The sequence below is a fragment of the Triturus cristatus genome, chromosome 5_1 (assembly GCF_964204655.1).
Source record: "Triturus cristatus chromosome 5_1, aTriCri1.1, whole genome shotgun sequence".
NCBI lineage: Eukaryota > Metazoa > Chordata > Amphibia > Caudata > Salamandridae > Triturus > Triturus cristatus.
In genome coordinates this window covers 123,628,832-123,637,357 of record NC_140587.1, presented here as the reverse complement: position 1 = coordinate 123,637,357, position 8,526 = coordinate 123,628,832, and positions in this window count along the sequence as shown.

The window sequence follows — 8,526 nt, the reverse complement described above, 5'->3', positions numbered from 1 at the left end:
GGTAAGGATGCGGCTAAGTTCACCATTCGGTGTGGTTTGGACACCGCTGACTCATTGGGCAGGGCGATTTTTACGACTGTGGCGCTGCGTCGCTACACCTGGTCACGATCTACTGGGTTCTCGCCCGATGTCCAGAGCTCCCTCATGGACATGCCCTTTAATGGCACTCGCCTGTTTGGTGATAAGGCCGACAGTGCACTGGAGCGTTTTAAGGACTTGTGGGCCACGGCCAAGTCCTTGGGTCTTTCCACGAAGAGCCCAGCCGCTCCTGGTTTTTGTTCCTTTCGTGGCCAAGGCAGGGGCACCCAGGCACGATCCTTCAGCAAGCCTGTGCAGAACCAGCCTCAGCGCGGCCGCGGCTTCCGTAGGGGCAGCTCTGGGAATCAGCGTGGGGGCAGTCCACCTCTGCCCTCGCTGCTTCTATCTCCAAACCTTCTTAATCCGTGCTTTGTGGAGCTCCCCACGCCAGTGGGTAGCAGGATTCACCATCACCTCCCCCACTGGCACTCTATTACATCGGACAAGTGGGTGTTGCAGATCATCCGCAAGGGTTACTCCCTTCCCTTTTAGTCCACCCCTCCAGCCATGCCACCTCGGTACCACCGCATGTTGGGGGAACACTTGGCGACTCTCCAGCAGGAAGTTGTGGCCCTCTTGGCCAAGGGGGCCATCGAGTGCGTTCCTCGGCCAGAAGTAGGGAGTGGTTGTTATCCCCACTACTTTCTGGTCCCCAAGAAGGACAAAGGGGGTCTGCGTCCCATCTTGGACCTCCGGGATGTCAACTGCTTCCTCCAGAAGGAGAAGTTCAAAATGCTGACTCTGGCTCAGGTCTTGGCTGCCCTCGACCCGGGAGACTGGATGGTAGCGTTGGACTTGCAGGACGCATATTTTCACATCCCCGTCCTGCCGGCGATACCTGCGGTTCACATAGGGCAGGAGCATTTTCAGTTTGCCGTGCTCCCCTTCGGCCTTACCAGCGCCCCTCGGGTGTTCACGAATATGATGGCAGTGGTCGCAGCTCATCTGCGCAGGTCGAGGGTTCAGTTTTCCCCTACTTCGACAACTGGTTGTTGAAGGCGGGCTCGCCCCAGGCAGTCGTCAACCACCTTCAGACTACGGCCGACCTCCTGCATTTGCTGGGGTTCTCCATCAACGTGCCCAAGTCACACCTGAGTCCCTCTCAGAAGCTCCCCTTCATTGGAGCGGTTCTGTATTCGACGCTGTTTAACCTCCCGAGCAGCGAGTCCGGGATATTCAGGCTATGATTCCAATCTTTCAGCCTCTGTCCCGGGTTTCAGTCAGGATGACCCTCCGGCTTCTGGGCCTGATGGTCTCCTGGGCCTGATGGTCTCCTGCATCCTGCTGGTGACACAGGCCAGATGGCATATGCGGGCTCTGCAGTGGGACCTGAAGTTCCAGTGGGCGCAGCATCAGGGCAACCTGCCCGATCATGTCCAATTGTGGTGGTGGCTCATGAATTGTGATTGGGTCAGTGGCAGATCCCTCTCCCTTCCCCAACCGGAGCACACTGTGGTGACGGATGCGTCCCTCCTAAGATGGGGAGGCCATTTGGGAGAGGCGGAGAGCAGAGGACTCTGGTCTCCGACAGAGTCCCGGCTCCATATCAACCTTTTGGATCTTCGGGCGATCCGACTTGCACTGAAAGCATTTCTTCCCTCTGTTCGGGGAAGTGTGGTGCAGGTGTTCACAGACAACACCACCGCCATGTGGTATTGCAACAAACAGGGTGGGTTGGGGTCCTGGACCCTATGTCGGGAGGCTCTGCGCCTCTGGACATGGCTGGAGCATCAAGGCATTACCTTGGTGGTTCAACACCTGGCAGGTTCTCTGAACACCAGGGCGGACGAACTCAGCCGCCGGTGCTTGATGGATCACGAGTGGCATCTGAACTTGGACGTGGCGCAAAGTCTCTTTCAGCAGTGGGGAGAGCCTTGGTTAGATCTATTCGCCACTGAAGAGAACGCGCAATGTCATCAGTTCTGCACGTTTGAATTTCCAAGGCAGCACTCGCTCGGCAACGCTTTTCGTCACGAGTGGAGTTGCGGTCTGTTGAAGGCCTTTCCGCCTATACCACTTCTGCCCAGAGTGCTGAAGAAGATTCGGCACGACCGGCCCCAAGTCATTCTTGTGGCTCTGGATTGGGCACGAAGATACTGGTATCCCCAGCTACTCACTATGGCGATCGATCCCCCGATCCGACTGCCTCTTCGGGAGCATCTTCTGTCGCAGCAGCAGGGGACGGTCCTCCTCCCGAACCTGTCCAGCCTCCACCTCCATGCGTGGAAATTGAGCGGCGACAGTTGACAGCTTTCGATCTTCCTCCCGAAGTCTGTGATGTCATTCTGGTAGCCAGGCGTCCCTCCACTAAAACGGTATACGCCTGCAGGTGGAACAAATTTGTGGCATGGTGCACAGCTAAGGCTGTGGATCCCCTTTCTGCCCCTCTTTCCGAAGTCCTTCTGTTCCTCCTGTTCTTGGCCCAGCAGGGCTCTGCTCTAGGCACTATCAAGGGTTATCTTTCGGCCAACTCTGCCTTTTTACGGCTTCCAGATCAGCCTTCTCTTTTTAAGTCCCCGGTTGTTAACCGTTTCCTGAAAGGCATTACGCACACGTTTCCTCCGTTGCCGTTCATAATGAATCAGTGGGACTTAAACCTTGTCTTGACATATCTGATGTGCGCTCACTTCGAGCCCCTACATAACTGTCTTTTGCGTCTTCTCACTCTCAAGACGGCTTTCCTGATAGCTATCACCTCTGCCAGAAGAGTGAGTGAGATCTAGGCTCTTTCTTCCAAGCCTCCTTTCCTTTCCGTTCATGCGGACAAGGTGGTTTTAAGGACCCGTCCTTCTTTCTTGCCAAAGGTCGTCACGCCCGTCCACATCGGGCAGACCATCACTTTGCCCACCTCCTTTCTGCCCCCGCATCCTTCAAGGGAGGAGGAGAGGCTCCACCGCCTGGACCCAAAACGTGCGCTCGCATTCTAGCTGAAGCGTATGCAGCAGTTCCGGGTGAATGACCAGCTCTTTGTTGGCTACGTGGGCGCCAAAAAAGGTCGAGCTGTGCACAAACGGACCATCTTGTGGTGGGTTATTCTGTGCATCAAAGCATGTTACTCCTTGGCTAAGAAGGAGCCTCCTGTGGGGCTGCGTACCCATTCGACCAGTGCAACTGCAGCCACTACTTCTTTGGGACGCGGCGTTCCCTTGCAGGACATTTGTCAGGCAGCTACGTGGGCCTCGCTGCACATATTTACCAAGCATTACTGCCTTGACAGTCAGGCCCGGAGAGACGGCTTCTTTGGCCATTCTGTTCTCCGTGACTTTCTGGTGTGATCTGTTCGCAGACCCTCCACCGGGTTGGTATTGCTGGGGTATCTATTCTAAGGTAAGGAATCTATCACTAACGTGTCTATTTCAGATGCACAAGTTACTACTTGTGTAACGATAGATCTGTAAGAGACATTGGTTAGTGATAGATTCCTTACCGCCCCGCCCATCCTCCCCGTTCTGCAAACTGATTCTAGGGTTAAGGTCATCCCCCTTTCAGGGCCCTAGTTTCATGGCACCAGTGGTCAGTTTCTTGCATGGCTCTGCGTTCCTGGGGCGGAAAGTTGTGTACAGAACTGATGTCAGCGCGCATGGGTGGCACCGTGACGTCATCTCGCCGCTTACGATGCCAGAGAGATGGACGCGGAGCCGCAGGACGCCACCTACTGATTCGCAGGGGTACTGCTAGCAAAACTTTGCGGATCCAGTCTGAAGCCTGGGGATATTCTAAGGTAAGGAATCTATCACTAACTAATGTCTCTTACAGATATATTGTTACACAAGTAGTAACTTGTGCATTAGTCAAAGAAGCACTCACAGGGAAAATCTCCCAGACATTTTCCAACTCCCACAGAACCTTCGTCTTTGTAACTGGAGTTAGTCAATATTCTTATTGAGTATATTCCATATATCAGCATGCCTGGCTGCAGATGTCCAACTTCTCCTCTAACTTCCAGTGCAATCTAATGGAAATACCTTTTTATGGGATACGTCTCTTCACTGCACTGGAGAGACATCAAAATCCATGGCGCGTTTGCTTGGTCTTCAGGTTCTGCCACCATCCAGGGACTGTGGATCGTTTCGCCACTTTCGTGGATTCGGCAGAGGCACCTCTTATTCCCAGACAATACCAAACACTCCAGCAGCAGCCTAATCCCCTCATCTGCCAGTACAGAGGTTGCGTCAGAGGACGGGGTAGTGGATCTGCATTGCAGCCTTCCTTCACCACCTCCTCTTCCTCCCCTGCACCTCCAGGAAAGCAGGCCTAGTTTGTTTCTCCAATGCTATGGACATATGCCGAGGCACACCAAATTTAGTTCATATTGTAATGTAGGCAGTGTCCAAAATAATGAGTCGAGGAAGTCCGTACAAAATTCTTTTCTCTTTATTTTCTTCTCATAATCCAATTACTAAACACCCCGGGTAGCCGACACGTGTTTCGTCCAATGGACTTTTGCAAGGCCAGTAATTATATTATGGGACACCCCGCACCTCCAGAAGCAGAATGTCTGAGGTAACAGTCAATGCGATGGTTTCTATGTGCTGAAGGGACCTGAGTATCTGTAAATAGATGACAAATTCTAATATATAATAATATGGTCATTCACATTAATTCTCTGAATCTTAAATTGGGAATGGTTCAAGATCTACAATAGTGACAAATATGCCTGTGGTCCACTGCTGCCACAGCAAAATGTCTGTACCTGCAAGCAAGGGTACTCCGCGTAGTAGTTGCGAGTTACAAGGATGGTTAGAACATTTACGCAAATAACAAAAAGACTGTACCTGTTGAGCCCAACTTTGTTATAATACTGAGTGTGCGCTGGTGCACGTGATAAATGCCGACAGTTTCAAATAGGAGGAAAAAAAACACAACACCGAAGGCATTACAGCACCAAGCCCTGATAAGCCTGGAGCTTCGAGGAACCGGCATCCGTCCTGTCTGCTATGCGTTCAGACTGGTCCCAAACAGCCCGGGCTTGTTTCTCCAACAGCACACAAAGCTTCTAGGAGGATGGTTGTTCCATTTTCGTCGGATCAGGAAATTCATTACTTCAGACCAGTGGGTCCTTCAGATTATAGAAAAAGGGTACACATTTCCCTTTCTTCAGCCCCCTTTCACTTCTCCTCACTCCTTCCCATCTCCTGATCATTTGACCATCTTATAGCAGGAGGTGGCATCTCTCCTTCTGAAAGGAGTAGTGGAGTTGGTGCCAGACAAGAAAATGGGAAAATTATGCTGCACATTACTTCCTAGTCCCCAAGAAGGATGGCAACCTGCATCCCATTATTGACCTCAGCAGCCTGAACTTCTTCAAAAAGGATACTTTCAAGGTGCTGACCCTAGCTCAAGTTCATCTTGTGTTGGAGCTTGGAAACTGGATGATGTCACTGGACCTGTTGGATGCGAATTTTCCTATTCCTATCCTGCTGTCCCATCGAAGTACTTATGAATGTGGTGGGTTCTACTCACTACCAATTTGCAGTACTACCCTTTATACTGACATTGGCACCTCAAGTCTTCATAAAGGTGATGGCGGCCCATGTCTGCAAGTCAGGCATTACCATTTTTCTGTACCTGAACAACTGTCTCATCAAAGCCAGCTCGCAGGGGATGGTGTTGCATCATCTGCAGTAAACATCATTTCTGCTCTTCGACCAGGGATTTTGATCAATGAGCCCAAATCTAACCTTCCGCCTTCCCTTTGACTTCTGTTAATAGGGTTGGTACTGAACACCATCCTTCTATGCGTTTTTCCTCCTCCTCAGAGAACTGCAGACATCCACAAGAGGATTCTGTTTCAACCAGGCGCGAGAGTTACAGTCCTGAGAGTCCCGGGTCTGAAACTTCCTGCATTCTACTCATCGCACATGTACATTTGCACATGAGGTCCCTGCAATGGTGAGTTCGTAGGCAGTGGCTCCAGTGCAGGAAATCTATTGGACTTTATCACCATCTTCCCCAGCGCTGCAGAGGAAGTGGCTTGTGGCAAAATGAGGCAGAGCTGATGTATGGGATGGCCTTCACTCTTCCTGTGGCTGTGACAATGGTAGTGAAGGATACCTCCACTCTAGGGTGGGGAGTTACCTGGAGGCCTCTGGTGTCTGGAGGAGCAGGTTCTTCACATCAGCCTGCAATGTGGTATGTAAACTAGCAAGGGAGAGTAGGGTTTCACTTTCTATGTTTGGAGGCATTGAGATTGTGGTCTTGGCCACCTCACCAAGGGGTCTGGCTCACCACCAATGACCTAACATGGTCTCTGAATGTCAAAGCCAACAACCTGAACAGTCATTATCTTGCCGATCACAAGTGATTCCTTCCTCTGGAGGGAGTCCAGAACATTTACACTTGGTGGGGTACTCCTCAGGTGTACTTATTCACTTCCTCAGAAACTGCTCAGTGCTAGCAGTTCTGCACCCTCCAGTATCCATTGAGGAGAGCCTTGAGACATGTGTTTCAGTTGAGAGAGAACTTTCAGATGCATAATGCGTTTACCCCATACCCTTGATTCCTCTGGCCCTGAGGAAGATTTGATGAAACAGGGCCCAAGTCTTCCTCATAGACGTGGATTGGCAGAAAAGGGTTTAGTATGCAGACCTTCTCCGCTTCTTTAAATGACCTCCACTCTCAGGCCAGATCCTGTCTCCCAGTCGGGGCAATGGTCCTGCATCCAAGTCTCCGAGGCCTCCATTTACTTGCTTGGAGAGTGAGCGGTACAACTAAGTTCCTTTCAGCTGCCACCTGAGGTGGCATACGTCGTTTATCTCCATGTCGCCCCTCTACGAAGTCAGTCTACTCTGGCAGAAGGAGCAACATTGTTGCATGGTGTGCAGACAATAGGGTAGATCCCTTGCAGGCCAAGTTAGCCCAAGTGCTTCAATTTGCACTTTCCCTTGCTCAGAGGGGATGTGCCATTAACAGTTTTAATGGCTATTTAGCTGTCTCGTCTGCTTTCTTCTGTCTGCCAGATCAGCCATTCCTGTTTAAGGGGTATATTCACAAAAACGTGTGCTAAACATCACCGAAAAATGCTAACGCAACTTTACACATCGCAGTCTATTGCGGGAAAATAACCCTGTGTCAATGTGGAATTCACAACATGGCAGTACCATGCGATAGTCTGTCGAAAACTGAGCCAATGTCCGCGATACAATCACCTCGACGGAGATAAAAACACAAACCCCAAAGCGCAAAAAACATGCGATGTGTCAAAGCGCGATGAGGAAATCAGCGATAAGCAGCGCCAGGCCTGCAATGCACACATGGCAGGTGGGAAAAATCACTATAAAAGTTGAAAATACACTCAAACACACACTGACCAACACCCAAACACCCTGGAGGCAGCCGGAGCGTGCACAGAGGACGAGCGCAACCCCACAAGCACCCCGGACAACCAGCCTGGGACCTCGGGGAGAGGGAAGGTCAAGGGCAAGAAGAAGAGGAAGACGAAGTTCAGTCCGCATGAAAACAGGATCCTAGTCACTGAGGTGATGGAACACCATTAACAACTGTTTGTCACCTCCAACGTGTCATTGGGCCCTAAAAATGGAATATGGCGGGACATCGTGGACAAGGTGAATGCCGTCGGAGAGCACAAGAGGTCAATGGACGAGGCCAAGAGGCGATGGATTGACATCAAGCGGAAGACCAAGGAGCATCTCGCAGCCAACCACAAGGCAGCAATGCAGACTGGAGGTGGGAGGCCAGCGCCACATCTGGTGCTGGATGACATGGAGGAGCTGGTGTCGACAGTCATCCGTGTGGAGACAGTGGCCGGAGTCGGGGGAGCGGACACTGCTTGACAGGACACAACACAACCGCAACAGGGTGAGTGACCACCAGGTTGAGGTATTCAAGATATTACGATATGATTAGCGCAGTATATCTAATGATAGTTTACCTCGTTATGGTGAATTAAACGGCTCGAGATCCCCGATTATGTTTAGTACGACAAAAAGGGCCAAGAAACCGAACCGCCTCCATCTTGGATTGCGGCTCTCTCTCTCACTTGGGAGTCACGTGGTCTTTTCCGCACACCCTCTGCTTTCCCCTTTCCTTGCATTTAATTAGGAGACAGGCTGAGTTGCTGAGAAGCAAGGTCACATCTGCTAAAAGGGAGTATCAGGCAAATTCCTCTAGGCCTGGGACGAAAAGGGAGTTACCCTTTCGACCTTCTCTGTAAAGATAGTAACCCTTTGTATGTACAACCGAAACTAGAAATGGGCATGAGCTCATTAGGGGCGCCAGGACTAACTGGTACTTTTCCACATATATGGTTTTGTATGCTGTACTGATAATGTATAAAAGTGTGTTACTGTCAAGGAGCCAGCAGTCTTCCTCGGCGCACCTGATGGGTGAGGATCGACGAGGCTCCTCTATATAGAGTTCTGTGGTGGCTAATAAACGTTTGAACCTTCCACGTTGCCAACTGCTCCTTCTTACCTAATATTGCGGGCC